This window comes from Ursus maritimus, unplaced genomic scaffold (assembly GCF_017311325.1).
Source record: "Ursus maritimus isolate PB19 unplaced genomic scaffold, ASM1731132v1 scaffold_33, whole genome shotgun sequence".
NCBI classification, from domain to species: domain Eukaryota; kingdom Metazoa; phylum Chordata; class Mammalia; order Carnivora; family Ursidae; genus Ursus; species Ursus maritimus.
The window spans coordinates 4,493,263-4,508,533 of NW_024425897.1; the positions used below are offsets into that span (position 1 = coordinate 4,493,263).

The window sequence follows — 15,271 nt, forward strand, 5'->3', positions numbered from 1 at the left end:
ACATGGGCGTTGGAGGGTCAGCTGTTGTTGCAGACAGAAGGTAAATGGTGGAGCACAGTGTCTTCCCTTATGGATGGAGATGGCTCAGAGAGCATACCTGTCTCGTGCACAACATTGGTATGCAGTCTTCTACTTCACAAGAGGCTGTTTGAAATAAACCCAAATCCATGGTGGCCTGTGGGTGTGAAAGATGAGTAGTTCTGACTTTGCTTTTTGTAAAGCTTCCAAATATATAGCAAAGGGCAGGAGACAAACAGGGTTCTGGTCCTAGGAGTGGTGGGTTGCTCCTGTGTTTCCATTTATATGTAACTATGAAAGCTAACTTTGTCCTAGAAGCCTTGCAGTTACAGGACAGTTGTCGTCAAAAAACTGAAAGCATGTCAGGGCACTTGGGTGACTCAGTCAGTTAAGTGTCTGACTCTTGATTTTGGCTCAGGTCATGATCTCAGGGTTGTGAGATCAAGCCCCGCATCAGGCTCCGCACTGGGCATGGAGCCTGCTTAAGATTCTCTCCCTTTTCCTCTCCCCCCTCCACACGCGCAAGCACTCTCTCTCTCAAAAAAAACCAAAAAAATAAATAAAAACAAAACAAAACAAAAAAACTGAAAGCATGTAGATTCCAAGATAAAGAAATAAACTTTAAACTGTCAGATAAAGCAAGCCATTGATGAGACGTTTCGGTAGCTTTTCAGACCTAGGTAACAGTACCGATGCCTGTACTGCTGATATACAACACTGATGAAGGTCCCCTCATGTTTTACCAATCTCTCGAAGAAATCTCAGTAGACTTACAAATTCAGATATTTAATTCCCATCATTTAACAATGGTTTCTGTTTTACTTTTCTTAGGACACCCCCCCCCCCAAATCAGACAATGATACAAGATCTGTAGGGCGAAAAACGTTTCTAAATTATATTTCAATCCTTACGGCTTGAAGTGTTTATTTGCATTTTATGGTGAATGTTTCTTAAGCAAGCCGAAATATTCTGATTCCTAAAAGTCTCCATATTTATTTATATCTCTTCCTTTTTCCCTGCATCCCCAAAATGAAGGTAGAGATACTGAGAGTGTTGCAAATACATGTTACCATAACAAAGTTCTAACAAGATTGAATCTTTATAGCAGCCCCTGTAGCAGTAAAACCACAAATGGTCTCTTTCAGTGGTGTTCTGAAGGTCTCATTTTCTATAGATGGCTGTAGATCTCAGTACCTCCAAGGGCATTCCCGTCTTTGTTCACTCATCACCTTGGTCTCATAAGCTGAAGAGGCACAGTGCTGATGCAGCGAGTACTTCCTCTTGCTGTGAAGCTGCAGTTGAGGGTATGATGTGTGCAGCAGTGTGAGGACGCAGACAGAACTCTGTCTCTCGGTGACAGCCTCCTCACAGACACATGCTCCAAGAGCTGGGCTCTTTTTTTTTTTTTTTTAAAGATTTTATTTATTTATTCGACAGAGATAGAGACAGCCAGCGAGAGAGGGAACACAAGCAGGGGGAGTGGGAGAGGAAGAAGCAGGCTCATAGCGGAGGAGCCTGATGTGGGGCTCGATCCCGCAACGCCGGGATCACGCCCTGAGCCGAAGGCAGACGCTTAACCACTGTGCCACCCAGGCGCCCCCCAAGAGCTGGGCTCTTTATTGTCCAGGTAGCATTGTAAATTTCAGTGATTCCTAAAGCAACAGAGCGGTACTTCACATTGACGCTATCTTTGATTCAGGGTCAGTGTCGCAGAGCCTCCATGTATTTTATTCCCAGCAAGTTTTCTGAACTCTAGGTGGAGGTATCTCACATAGGTTTGGATTTGTTTACTCTGGAATGGGGCAGGTCACTGGGAGAAAAAGCCCTTGGTGCTGCTTTCTTCGTGGTGTTGGTTCTTGTTTGTTTTTTGAAGGAAAACAACCTGGAATCAACCTGTGCTCCTCACGTAGTTGGCATCCCTTTTAAAAAAATTGGCTTCTTACGAGCAAATATTTGTAGCATATTTGTGAGGTATTAAGAAACATCACAGTGCAGTGGGCACTTCTATTCCCACCGCTGGGTTCAAGCAGAAGAATGTCACCCTCATCTTTGCCGTCTTTCCTGTGCCTACTCGGGGCTCACCCGTGTCTCTCCTTGGGTCACCACTACTCAGCATTCGTGGTTATCATTTCTTTTCTTTTCTTTATAGATTTCCTCGTATATATGTGTTCCTGAACAATTCGGTTTTTTTTAGTATGTTTTTAAACTTTATATGATGAATCGTAATAGCTTTATTCTTTTGCAACTTTATTTTTCAACACGTTTCTGACATCCATCCATATTGCTGCATGGGTGGTATAAATATGCCACAAGGTGGGTATATACATTCTCCCACTGGTAGATATGTGAGTTGCTTTAAATATTTTGTTATTGCAAATAGTACTTGTCTTACGGTGCATGTGTACAAGGGATTCAGTGAATCACCCTTGAATGATACTGCCAGGTCATGGGATATGTACATCTTCGATTGTCCTGGAAGGCCACATTGTTTTCTGGAGTGATTAGCCAAATTATACTTTCACCAGCAGTATCTAAGTGTTGAGTTTCTTCCTGTCCTCACCGACACTTGATATTGTGGGACTCTTCGATTTTCGTCAGGCTTTTCAGTGTGAAATAATACCTCATTGGAGCTCTAGTTTTCATTTACTCGATATGTTTATTGGCTGTCCTGATTTTTCTTCCATGAATTGCATCTTCAAGTTTTTTGCGCATTTTCTTTTAGGTTGTTTGAGTCAAGCTCTGTGAAGTGTCTGAGGTTGTACCCTACTTGCAAGCTAACAACTTAGCCTGCTAGTTTTATGGATGCTGGCAGAAGATATGAGACTCCTGGATTATCAACAAAGGACTTGATTACTTCCAGAATAACAAACAGCATGAGCATCAGCATATTTGCATCACTTCCCTTTGCCCCAAGTCCCACTGGGGTGCCATCGTCCCAGATGAATGCATATGCAATGGGTTGAATTAAATAAGCCCTGAGCTTAGGGAACCCAAATCTTTTATAATTAGCAGTAAGAACTCCCCTCCTTTATTTTTTTAAAGATTTTATTTATTTATTTGAGAGAGAGAGAGAGAGAGCTCTCACATGCACACGTGCAAACGTGGGGGGGAGGGGAGGAGCAGAGGGAGAGGGAGAGGGAGAGGGAGAAGCAGACTCCCCATTGAACAGGGAGCCTGACACATCATGACCTGAGCTGGAAGGCAGACACTTAACCAACTGAGCCACTCAGGTGCCCCATGCCCCTCCTTTAGTCTGGAGAGAAATATTATCTTTTATTATACTGAAGCGAACAGACTTGCCCTTGGCTCCAGAGGGAGTTACTGTCTTTATCTTGCAAGGCTGCTTCCTATACAGACATTCTTGAAATGATAATCCAGAACAAAGGATAGTTAGTGCCTTTGCTCACAAGATGTGCAGAACCACAAAAGAGCCATGGAGAATTGTTTTCCAATAATATCCACCTCTTGTTTCTGCACCAGCTTGGCTTCTGAGAAATTTTCCCCTGAGTACACCATTCTATTGATCACCACGAAGGCTGAGAACCAAATCCATTCAATTTGTTTCATACAGCATTTAATTAAGGCTGTTATCAACAGAACAAGACCAACATGAAATAATGACCTCAGACTTGTCCCTCAGGATCCCAGACCCAACAAGCGGAAGAAATCCCATTAAACCATCAAAGTCTACCTGAGAAAGTCAGGTGGCTTTTCCTTACATTTCTCTGACCTGAGGCATTTATCTGGGCATGACAGAATAGATAAGTTATTGCACAGACTGCCTTGGCCCACAAGAGACCAAGGCAAGTCTGTCACCCATACCAACCGTGCCCAGTGAGTTGAGGATGACCTGAATGCCTTCCAGAGCCAAGGAACCATTGATCACTAAGTTCAAGGACTAATTTTGTTCCCCTTTTTCTAGTCAGATGACTCCTTCTGTAAGATGCTCATTGCCTGCATGATGCATATAAATAAGGAATCAGGTATTCCTCAGGAACCCCCTGTGTAACCAAAGGTAGCTTCATTTTGGAGAGAGCTCCACAGGTGCCTGAGGGGTACATGATCTACTGGTGGTATTTCCTTAAACCTTCAAATGATCTCTTATGACCACCACTAAAGTGAAGTTACTGTGTTTTTGGGAAGCTGGCAGGTGAATACCTGTCTTCTACACAAGTATAGTCTGGAGGCTTGTATGGGGCTCCTGGAAAGAAAGTGTTGTTTATAGTTGTTGGGGCCCCATGGTTGGGATAGTTTTTCTCAGCTATTTTTTTAAGGTCTTTGTATGTGATATTCTGTTCTCCTTATGTGTAGACATGAATTTCTTTTTCTTTTTCTCTACCTCTTCCTCCTCCTCCTTCTGTTCTCCCTCTCCTTCCCATTCTCCCCTGACCTCTTACTCCCTTCTCTGAATTTTATGAGATTCCCAAATCTGTGGATTGGCGTCTTTCAGCAGTTCTGAAAAATCATCAGTCGTTACTTCTTCAGATATTTTCTCTGTATTGTTCTTATTCTCCTCTCCTTATGATTAATTGTATATTAATTCTTCTCACTCTATCTCCCATGTCTGTTAACTCTCTTTTGTATTTCCCGTGTCTTCTGTTTTTCTGTGCTACATTCTGGAGAATTCCCTCCAGTCATTAATTCACTGCTTGACTGTGGCTAGTATGTTATTAAACCCATGGAATAAGTTTGTGTTTAAGTTATTGTATTTTTCATTTTGGAAGTTTTATTTGTTTCTTTTTTTCAGTTGGATTGGTCATTTTTTAAAATTGTGTCTGGCTCCTTGTATAAAGTTTCCATTTCTCTTTTTTTTCAACATATTAAACATACGTAATTTTCTTTTGTATAACTGGTATTTTCCATGTCTGCAGTCTTTGCGAGTCTCATTCAGCTGCTGACTCTCTCTCATGGTGCTTTGCTTCTTGTTTTGTTAGGGTGTGTGTGTGTGTGTGCGTGCGTGTGTGTGTGTGTGTGTGTGTGAAAATGAGAGCATATATCTCAGAGAACTATGTTTCCAGGGGCTACTTGCATTTATACCCACCAGATGTCTTAAATATCCTTAGCTTTTGACCATCTTCTGTTACTAGCTTGAGTGTTTTTGACTTACCCAGAAAGTATGATTTTAGTTTATAAACCTGCCTAAGGACAAGCATAGGGTCATTAATTCTCACGGGAGATTGTTTTCCCACCTCCTCAAGACTAGTAATTTTCCTTATAGGCCAGTGGGGTAAGATGGGCACAGGGAGTGGGTTTATCTCTAGTTCACCATTACACTAAACATATAATTCTCAGGAGACCCAGTTTTATCAAACAGCAGTGTTTATTGTTGGACTCCCACGGTGGAAATGCCCTGGGTTTTTGTCTCCTGTGTTCTATGCTGCAAGAGCCATGAAAATGAAAACTCAAATTCATCACCCTGGCAAATGCTTTGGAGGTGAAAGCCTCATGCAGTGCTCCGTGACTTCCCGAGTGCCTGCTTTCACTTAGCTTCTGAGTGCTGCTTGCTTTCTTACTTCTATTTTAAAGATTGTTCATTTTATTTTATCCAGCACTTTAGTTGTTTCCAGGAGAGGGCTGTTCTGGGGATCTCATGCACTGTATTGCCAGATATGGAGCTCATCATTTTTCTAGTTCCAGAAACGTTTGGAGTCAATGTGCCATATTCTCCTTGGTTCACCATAGGGAGTGAGCATTATCACTTCCTTTGTCTGCCTTACCTCGGGTTTTCCTTCTTTTGATTAACTTCTTCAAGGGGGCACTTGGCCTCTTCCAAAGAGACTTAACATCTTGCAAAAGTTAGCAGAAATGAAAATGTTACCATATCTCATTTTATCACTAGTAGATACTCTAAAAGTGCTGTGGTTTGCCAGTTCATATAGATTTTTCATTTTCATGAGCTCCAAGTTGCTGTTAGGGTGTATATAACCAAGCACTGTTATGTAAAATAGATACTGTCACCTCCAAAGGCTTGAAGCTTAAGACATATTTGGAACTTACTAGGTAAAGTGTCCACCTAGCTTCAGGTGCACTTAAGTAATTAATATACTTGAAAAAGAGAATAGAAAGTGTGTGTGTTTGAAACAGAATAATTCTTAATCATGAGTGTCCTCTAAAAGCCCTGTAATTTACCAGTTCTTTTTGAAAATACACTTATTACGGACTCAGGCAATGAAGTAAGTTACTGTAAGTCCTCAGAGGGATTCATAAGATGACTCTAATTTTCTTAACTGTTTCATTGGAGGTGGCTTACCAAGTCTGCTGAATACTGTGCTCCAGGATTACCAGAAAGTGGCCCGGTTGGCATTCCATGGTGAAGAGAAATATGAACCTAGAATAATGGTGGGGCATAGAAGAACAGCCTCACCTAAATATCTCTAGTCCAAATTTTGCTAAACCACGTTTCACGTATTTTTAGTATTCTGTTTGCTGACATATTAGTAGATGTCTTTTGACAAAGGAAGCTCCATATTCAGACAAGGTTGGGGACACTGTGTACACACCTAGCTGCTCAAAAATGTTACACAGGAAGCTTCTAGGGGCAGCTGTTCTTTAGGACAACTGACCCAGAAGAGGCAACTTAAAGATGTTCTCACACAGAACTTTATAGGAGATGAAGAAGACAGGAATTGTCTTTGTCACAAAATAGAGGGGATGGTGGTGGTGGAGAACGTGCCCCCCAACCCTTGGTCACCTCCTGGCCCCACCACCAATCCTTACCCTCTGCCGAAAGACTCATCATTCACATTAGTCTGTTGAATGTCCTGAGAAGTCAGAAAGCCTGTTCATCTTTGTTCAGTGCAACAATTTCCACACTTACTTAACCATGGAGTTCTTTCTGTTTTTCGAAAAAGACCTGTTAGCAACTTGTGGAATATGCATGTTCTGTGAGCCCAGTTTGAGAGGAGACGTTGTTCTCACTGATGCTCATGTTTTCAATTTCTCATGCTGCCTGGCGTTACAAATGATGAGGATTCAAGCTTTTAGTTTTCTGGAGCATGAGTACTACAGATGAATGTTGTAGTGTGGGGAGAAAGCTAGAGTTTGGAAGACGGTGTGCCTGCCCTGCCTAGGAGCGTTCACAGGGGCCCTCACTTAACCAAACCTGGGATAACCTTCTCTTTTCTCCTCTTTCCTCCCCTCCAAGTATCCTTTTCTTGCCTCACTTCACCTGCCTTTCATGGACCGGAACTCTCCACGCGGAACCCCGCTTCTTTTCCCTGTGCTCTGCATTTTTACGTTCCAGTGTGTCGGTCTGCTTTATATAGCAAGTGCGTTTTCTCTGAACTTCCTAAATGGAATTGTTCTGTGTCTTAACTATGAATATTTGTTTGGAAAATTTGGTTGAGAAGACTGATTATCTTGTTAAGCCTATTTACATGATTAGACTGTTTCGTAATTTGATACAGGTGTGAAAATCGGCCTGTTGTGGAAAGTATACTACAGTCATTAAGAGCTTTTGGCTGTTGCTCTCATTAGAGATGGAACACAATAAAACAAACCAGAAGACTTCAAATTATGACAGAGTGTCTTTAGTAATATTCTCTCTGGGTACCGCGCTGATGGCATGAATTGGGAGGTGGCGCAAAAGCCATACAATTACACCCTTTACCCCTACTCCGTTTTATGATGAGTGGTGTGAGGGGGGCTGTGATTGGAAACCATCCTTGTCCCAGGATCCATTCTAATGAACACACCACTGGGAGTCATCTGAGTTTACCGCAGCCCTATTGCTTACGTGCTCTGCGTTTTGGAATTTTAAACATATCTTAAGTATGAGAGGTACCTTAGGACAAGAATGAGAAATATGGAAAAATTTTTATTATAAAATAGTAAGAGTCATTACTGGAAATACAATTTGAAACCTAATAGCCATCCGTGTTTTCTCTAAGGCTGGTGAATAATCAGCTCCAATACTTGGTTTTATTTTTGTGGGCAAGTTATGGAACCTGCCTTGTCTGGGTCTCCTGTCTGCAGGCTAGGTAACAATACTAGTTCTTACTTTCTATGGTTATGGCAAAATACCTTGCCTGAAGCTCTTACTCTAACAACGCCCCTCACAAATTTTACTCGTTGATTATGTTTGCTAATATCATTTTTCTCCTAAAGGCAGTGCATTGAAACGAAAATATTTCTGATCGGGTTCTTTTGTTTAAAGTAGTAAATACCTCAGTATTCCTGTCTTGATTTGCTTTTCAGTATTGGCTGCGCAGGCTGAGTTCCTGCTCGTTGGATAAGCCGCATAATTTTCTGACCAGCTTGTTTGAAAGCCTTGCTGGTATATAGAACAAAAGAGTCTTTGATCCCACTGCCCAAGTAGCCCCTTGAAATGGAACATTATCCGTAATTGATTCTAGAAAATCTTCTACGACAGACCAATTTTTTACATTTGCGTAGAATTATACTGTATGATAATCATGTAAATATGCTTAACAACATGCCTTTTATACTTCTTAGTTTCCCAGATGCTTGGAGAGGCCATGTCTGCAGTGGGTGGTCCTGAGGGCTTAATTCTATGTAAAAAATTACTGTGCAAATGAGATATGTTATCTGAGATGTGACTGACTTACTAAGCTTCATGTCATGGAACATGGCACCTACCCAAAATACTCACCAGTCTTCATCCATGTCATTCAAGTAGAAGCTTGAACATTGCAAAAGGGACCAGAGCAATGTAACGTCGGCCACAAAAGCCATATCCTGCATGTTTACATTTGTCTTCTTAATTGGGGCCAAAGGTACTTTATTACTCCTTTAAATGAACCCAAGCTCTTAACATCCCAGCAGTGAATCCAGAGTGATGTTGTGGTTGTTGTTGTTATTGTTCGGGAATTTTAGTAAGAAACTCATGATATGATCAACTTTTTTGTAAATAATATTTTATAGTGTTATCTTAAGATATAAAGCATATAAATATGTGTTTAATATATTTATTAGATGTTTAAAGTTCAGAAAGCATAAAGAAGAAAACCGAGTGGCCTCTAAACCCACGGTTATAAAGAGTTATAATTGATCAAGCAGGACTCAAGATTTAATTTAAAAACATTTTCAGAGGGGGGTGCCTGGGTGGCTCGGTCGGTTAAGCATCTGCCGTCGGCCCAGGTCATGATCCCAGGGTGCTGGGATCAAGCCCTACTTGGGGCTCTCTGCTCAGCCAGGAGCCTGCTTCTCCCTCACCTTCTGCCTTCTGCTCCCCCTCCTTGTGTTCTCTCTCTCTCTCTCTCTCTCTCTGTGTCTCTCAAATAAAAAGAAATCTTTAAAAACATTTTCATTTGTCTCCCATGGATGTTCTTCACCCTTCTGGTTAAGCTCAGGCATTTCCCTGACTCCTCATTTTTAGGCAGTAAAAAGTACCTTGGTCCGTGTCTGTGGTTAGGAGTCCAGAGAGCAGGTGTGGCCATCTGTCCTTCAACCCCATCACACCTCCACCCTTCCTCCAGCATGCTAACCAAGATAAGTCATACAAAGAGAGAGGGTACGGGAAATAGGAATGCTCGCAAGGCCGTAGGGTGGTTTGCGTTCTTTGGGTCTCCATAGACATATAGCTATCTGTTTAGTGATTTTGTGGTACGTGAGGCAGAATTCTGAGATGGTCCCCAGTATCCCTGCCTCCAGATATACACGCCCTAGATAATCCCTTCCCCCTGAGTGTGGGTGGCAGCTGTAATTGTGATTGGATAGTCACTGTCAAGATTATATGGCAAGGGTGAAGGGATTTGACAGGTATAATTAAGGTTCCCAACCCGTTCATAAAAAGGGAGCTTATCCAGAACGGGCCCAGTCTAACAGGTGAGTCCTTAAAAGAGATGAGAAGCAGCAGCAGATGCCATCCTGTTGGCCTTGATGAAATGAGCTGCCTTGTTGTCAGAGGAGCAGGGCATGCTGAAGGAAATGGGGACCCCAGTCCTACAACAGTAAGGAACTGAATCCTGCCCCGAACATGGGTGGGTGTGGCAGAGAGCACAGCCTCATGAGACTCTGAGCAGAGAACCTAGCCATGCCATGCTAGACTTCCAACTTACAGAACTGTGAGCTAACCACCAGGTGTTTTAAGCCACTGAATCTATGGCTACTGGTTATGCCACAGTGGAAAACTGGTCCATGTGGGTTCTTCAGAGTTGCCCACTAGGAGCTTGCTCTTGCACTTTCCTTGGTGTGGGTGACGCTTTTTCCTCCACTGGCCGCTTCTCTTGCTACGTGGATGGCCCCCTGCACACAGACCCTTTTTGTTAGGATCCCTTTGTTTTTCCAGTTGGACTGTTTGTGGAAGATTTGAACCAGCTTTAGTGGGCTCTCCCTCATGACCCACATCCTTTGTTTAGGAAGACTCTGGGAAATCCCTTAGCTCCCATCCCATGAGCGGGAGCAGCTGCTTTCCTTTACTGTCTCCACAGCAGGCAAGTCAGCCCATCTCTTTGGTCCCTAGATTTCTTTGGTGGGAATCAGGCAGCAGTGCACTGCGCCTCCCTGACTTGTTTAACGCTTTTGAATGGTCCCATGACCCTCTTTCTGCCTTGGCCAGAGACAAAGGGGGAAGCACCATTCCACTTTGTCCCCTGGCCAGGAGTCCTAGTGAGACATATGGCACAGACTCTCCAGAGAGTTTTCTCTTCTCTTCATAGAGTTCTCTCAAACTTCAGGGCTCCTAGATCAGTCTAGATCAGACGTTCCCTCTTCCAACCCTTGGGATTAGGAGTGAGCCTGGGAACACCAGAGAAGGCCCCTTCTCAGTTGTTGCCATGGCTCTTTTGTACTTGAGCATGAGTAAGCATTGAAGGTCTTATAAATATCTGGCACCAACTATTAATTTTTGTTCTGTGTTTTCTTATGAAAATACATGTTGATCTGTACCTTTGCTTTGGCATATATTTTTACTGCATCTTGACACTTCATTCAAAACTACCAATTTCACATCCTGCCATACCTGTTTAATTTTTTTCCTAAGGAAAACTAAGGTATCGTTTCTGTATGTGAAGAAAATGAAGTTAAATAGAGGCATATCGTTTAACCTGAGTTTTTAGGAAAAAAGAAATAAGCAGAATGGTTACACACTGTGTGGCGATCGATCTTGCGAACATCTTATCCCTGGAAAGGAAAATTACTGTCTGTATCAGTTAGCTAGTACCTCAGCGATACTGTGTAACAGACTGTCACTCCAAAAACTCTAAGTCTTAAAACAGTAATCATTTATTATTTTTTGTTTACTAATCAGCCCCCACCTGTCTTTACTCCAAAACCTTTTCATTCCAGCAAAAGCCAGGGCAGTCCGATCCTATGGAATGAATTGTACATCTCACAGCCCCCCACCAGAGCAGATGTTGTTTAATGCAAGGTCTCTGTGGTTGAAGCTCTGCATTTTTTTTTTTCCAGGTCAGAACTAAGCCCGTGATTTTATTCTCCGCTTCTAAAGCTTTAAGTGTGACTTGATCTTCTTGATCTTAAAGAGAATTTAGATGGCAGTTAAGTTGGCTGTATCACTACCCATCTCACCCCATTTCTAAATTAAGGCTGCCCTAGTTTAAAGGTACTTATCCTCACCATGCCTGAGTGTTAGAGAAGCTTAATTACAATCTCTGTGCCTGATTTGTGAGTATGTGTGTGCCCTTGCATGGGTGCATGCTTACAAGCAGGCTAGACAGCCTTGTATTCAGCTATTCTGGTACGCTGAACTAGATTACTTTGGAAAATAGCGTTTAATGATGGAGAGAGTGGAGTGGGAGTTAACAGACCTGCATTTTGCAAGTCCCGACTTACTATTTTTGTGACTTTCAGCAGCTGACTTAGTATCCAAGAGTTTTAGTGTCCCCATCTGTAAAATAGAGATACTAAGGTCAACTTTTTGTTTTGCCTGAAGAATGAAGAGTGCACAGCACCTGGCACACAGCAAGTATTCAGTAAGCATTAGTTCCCATGCCGTTTGAGTCTCTCATTCAGATATTTAAACATTTTAAAGTGTGCCTTTCAGACCATAGAGCCGTTTCTAGATCATGCTAATACTGGACAGCTGGGGGTAGTAACTAGTCAGGATTCCCAGGAAAACATGAGTATCCCTGTAACCTTGATTGATTGTGCAGGAATTTTACCAACACCACTGAGAGTTAACAGGCTTGCTTCTGGTGGCAGAGATCCCATCTCGAGTCTACATTGTATCTGGGAAGGTCTTAAAGCCGGGTGGGGATGACCTGCCTACAAGAGACCCATCCTCATTCGGCTTGAAGAGCCTCTGAAAGATGAACTTGAGCAGGGGCCACTGCAGGTTTGAGGGCATCCTCCAGAAAGGGCACCGGGCATATTGAAGTGGGCCCCACCATATGGTCCCACCATAGCACCTGAGCCGTTGGAGGAGAGCAGGAGACCTGAGCACAGGTTGCAGACTAGAACTCTAGCTTAACTGGGACTGGTTCCCAGGAGAATGATGCCCTGTAAATGAAAAACCGAAGACCTATTTTACTGAACTATGTAAAACACTGCTGTGACAACTCTAAAGTTAGAGTGTAACAGAAAGAGAAACTGTCATTCTTCCTCTCTGCATCCTGGGCCGCTAGGAGTTTGAGCACTAGGATGGGTTTAGGGCACTGGTGACAGGATAGGAGAGCCCAAGTGGCCACCAGGACTTGGCAGAAATTCTTAAGCAGAGAGTGACTGTGAAGGGACAGGAGGTGCTGATATAGGACCTAAATCCTTGGAAATTTCTGTTAATGTGATTTCACTTGATTCTTCTTGGTGCTCTCAAATATTTTGGGGTGCTTCCTGGGGATATTCCCCGTGTGTCCACAAATAGGTTTATTCTGTGCTGCCATTGCCCCTTGCAGGGGTACCCTGGGTCCTGACCCCTAAGCTCTGCAGCTTTCTGCCAGCAGTGCTCCTGCCGTGTGCCTGACCTGGAGCCCCACCTGGGGGACCTCTCCACACCAGCACTGGGCCACCTCTTGTCACTTCTACATTAATGTGGCTCAGCAAGGGAAGACCAAGATCCTGAAGCAAGATTATAACAACAGTGGTGTTTATTATGGGATCCTGTGTGAGATGATGGCTGCCACAGCTCACCCCTCCCTCCTTATAGCACTGGTTTTCTAAATGGCAACTTGCCTCTGCGTGTGTGTGTGTGTGTGTGTGTGTGTGTGTGTGTTCTCTGTGTCTGCAAATTTTGAGCAGCTTTTTCCCTTTCAGAACATTTTAAGTATTAAACATGCTTGAAATCTTATGAACTCTATTTCAATTTGGGAATCTTATTTTACTGGGGAGGGGGCTCATTTCCTGTGGGAATTTTTTATGGTACTATTATGAGCAAACACTCCCATTGGAAATGTATGAGATATGTTCTCTGTGCATGTTCATTTCCCTTCCCAATTTAAATGAACAGTACCTTTGGAGCCTTTAGGATTTCTGTAGGAGCCTATTAGGCCCCTTCTTGTGAACGAGCCCGTAGTGACTCCTTGATCTGCATGTGGCGGGAAAAGCATCCCCAGATAAGCTGTGGCAGATCATAAAGCGTGTGGAAGGGATTTTCATAGTATTGGAAAACCTATCGTGCACTCTGAATAGGTTTACATGTGTGAGAAGAGAAAAAGAAATATTTGTAAGAGGGGAAATGATGTTAGCTATAACCATAAAGCTGAAAGTATGGAAGAAAAAATAATCTGTTACGTATTTTCTGTATCCTGAGGTCACTTGCATTTAAGCCATACTTTTGAAATAATGGACAAAATTTTCTCAGTTGTCTTGAGCATTAATCACGATTTATATCCTAACTCTTTCGGGGGGGTGTTATTTCTCTTAGAGCAAAAATAAAATGTAAATTCTACAGTGATATAGAGTGTACAAAACACTTTCCACATGTTATCATTTCCTCTTTACTGAATGCTTGAAGGTGTTTTCTCCATTTGCATATGAGTGAACTGAGATTCAGATAGGGGAAGAAAATTGCTCAGGGACCTAAGGATGAGAGAAACAGTTGGAACTAAACTTCTGAGTTCTGCTCCAAGGTCCTCTCATCCCCTTTTCTTCCTTCCTTCCTTCCTTCCTTCCTTCCTTCCTTCCTTCCTTCCTTCCTTCCCTCCCTCCCTCCCTCTCCTCTCCCTCCCTTCCTTCCCATGGTCTCTTTCTTTCTTTCTTTTTTTTTTTTTTACATTACCACATGCCTCACAAGTGTAAAAGATTATCTGGATGACTGTTGTAATACATGTTATTGTTATGTTTGTGTTGTACAATGAAACCATCTCTGTCATTTGCAGTAGCCCTTGGCAAAGAGAGGCAAGTCTGAAGGTGATGCTGATTGGGGTTGGAGTCTTTGGTAGAACATGGAAAACCCTGGCCCTCATGACCTGATGCATTCCCTTTGTAAGACACCATTAAGTTTCATGGTGTTGACCTTATTCAGCTCCATGGAGAAAGCTCTGAGGCAGAGAACCCAAATAATGAATTTAATCGTGCTCAAAAAGTGCCAGTTCTACAGACACTTCATGACATCCTTTACAGACCAGCCTTAGAAAACAATGCATGGGAGATGTCTTAATATTGCTGACAGGGTTGTCATTAGGCATATGAATTTGTCCTTGAATGAGGCATATACTGTGCCTTTTATAGGCAGGCAGTCCCCAGGCTGAAGCATGGGTTCACGTGGCCTTCTGCAAGCTTGCCTTTGGAAGGTTGGGCTGCTCACAGAACTGGGGCTGCCTGTTGAGGACATATGCTTCTTTGAGAAAGCCCCATTCTTCTTCCGACTTTCTCCCAACCCCATCCAAAGACCTACTTCCAGGTTGACCAAATATTAGTCACTCTGCAGCCTGCAATCTCTCTCCCAGTGGTCTTTCTGGCTTCTGACCTTATTCTAGCTACTACCCCTCCTAGGGAATTTGTGGTGACCTGGCTGCATGTTTGACTGTGGTGGACGAAGCAGAAGAAAGGGCACGGGTGGGGAGAGAAAGAGAGACAGAGTCACAAGAACACAAAATGAGGAGAGTAGAATAGTTAGCAGCCCTGCCTGGTTTAGACTGGCGGGTCTAATGAGCAGGACAGACCTCGTGGAACCTGCCTGAGTCCGGGATGGCACCTGTGGTCTTTCCTGAGGCAGAGAGTTGGGTCTAGGGCTGGAGCACCCAGCTTGCCACGCTCCTACGGCACAGTCTGTCCCTCCTCTGTTGGCACGAGTGTTCTGCAGCTTGCTTTCTGCTTTATCTTGCTTTGACATCCTCAACCACCTGTCTCTACCCTCTGCTAGCTCTTGTGACATAGTAAGCTGGTACCCACCTTCCCA

The 15,271-nt window shown here is 43.1% G+C and overlaps 1 protein-coding gene across 6 annotated transcripts in view; it reads left to right on the forward strand.

Annotated features, from left to right (window-relative positions):
* LOC103681305 (low-density lipoprotein receptor class A domain-containing protein 4-like) overlaps positions 1 to 15,271 on the forward strand; it is a 153,020-nt gene that overhangs the window by 135,885 nt on the left and 1,864 nt on the right. The gene's annotated exons all lie outside the window — the stretch shown is intronic.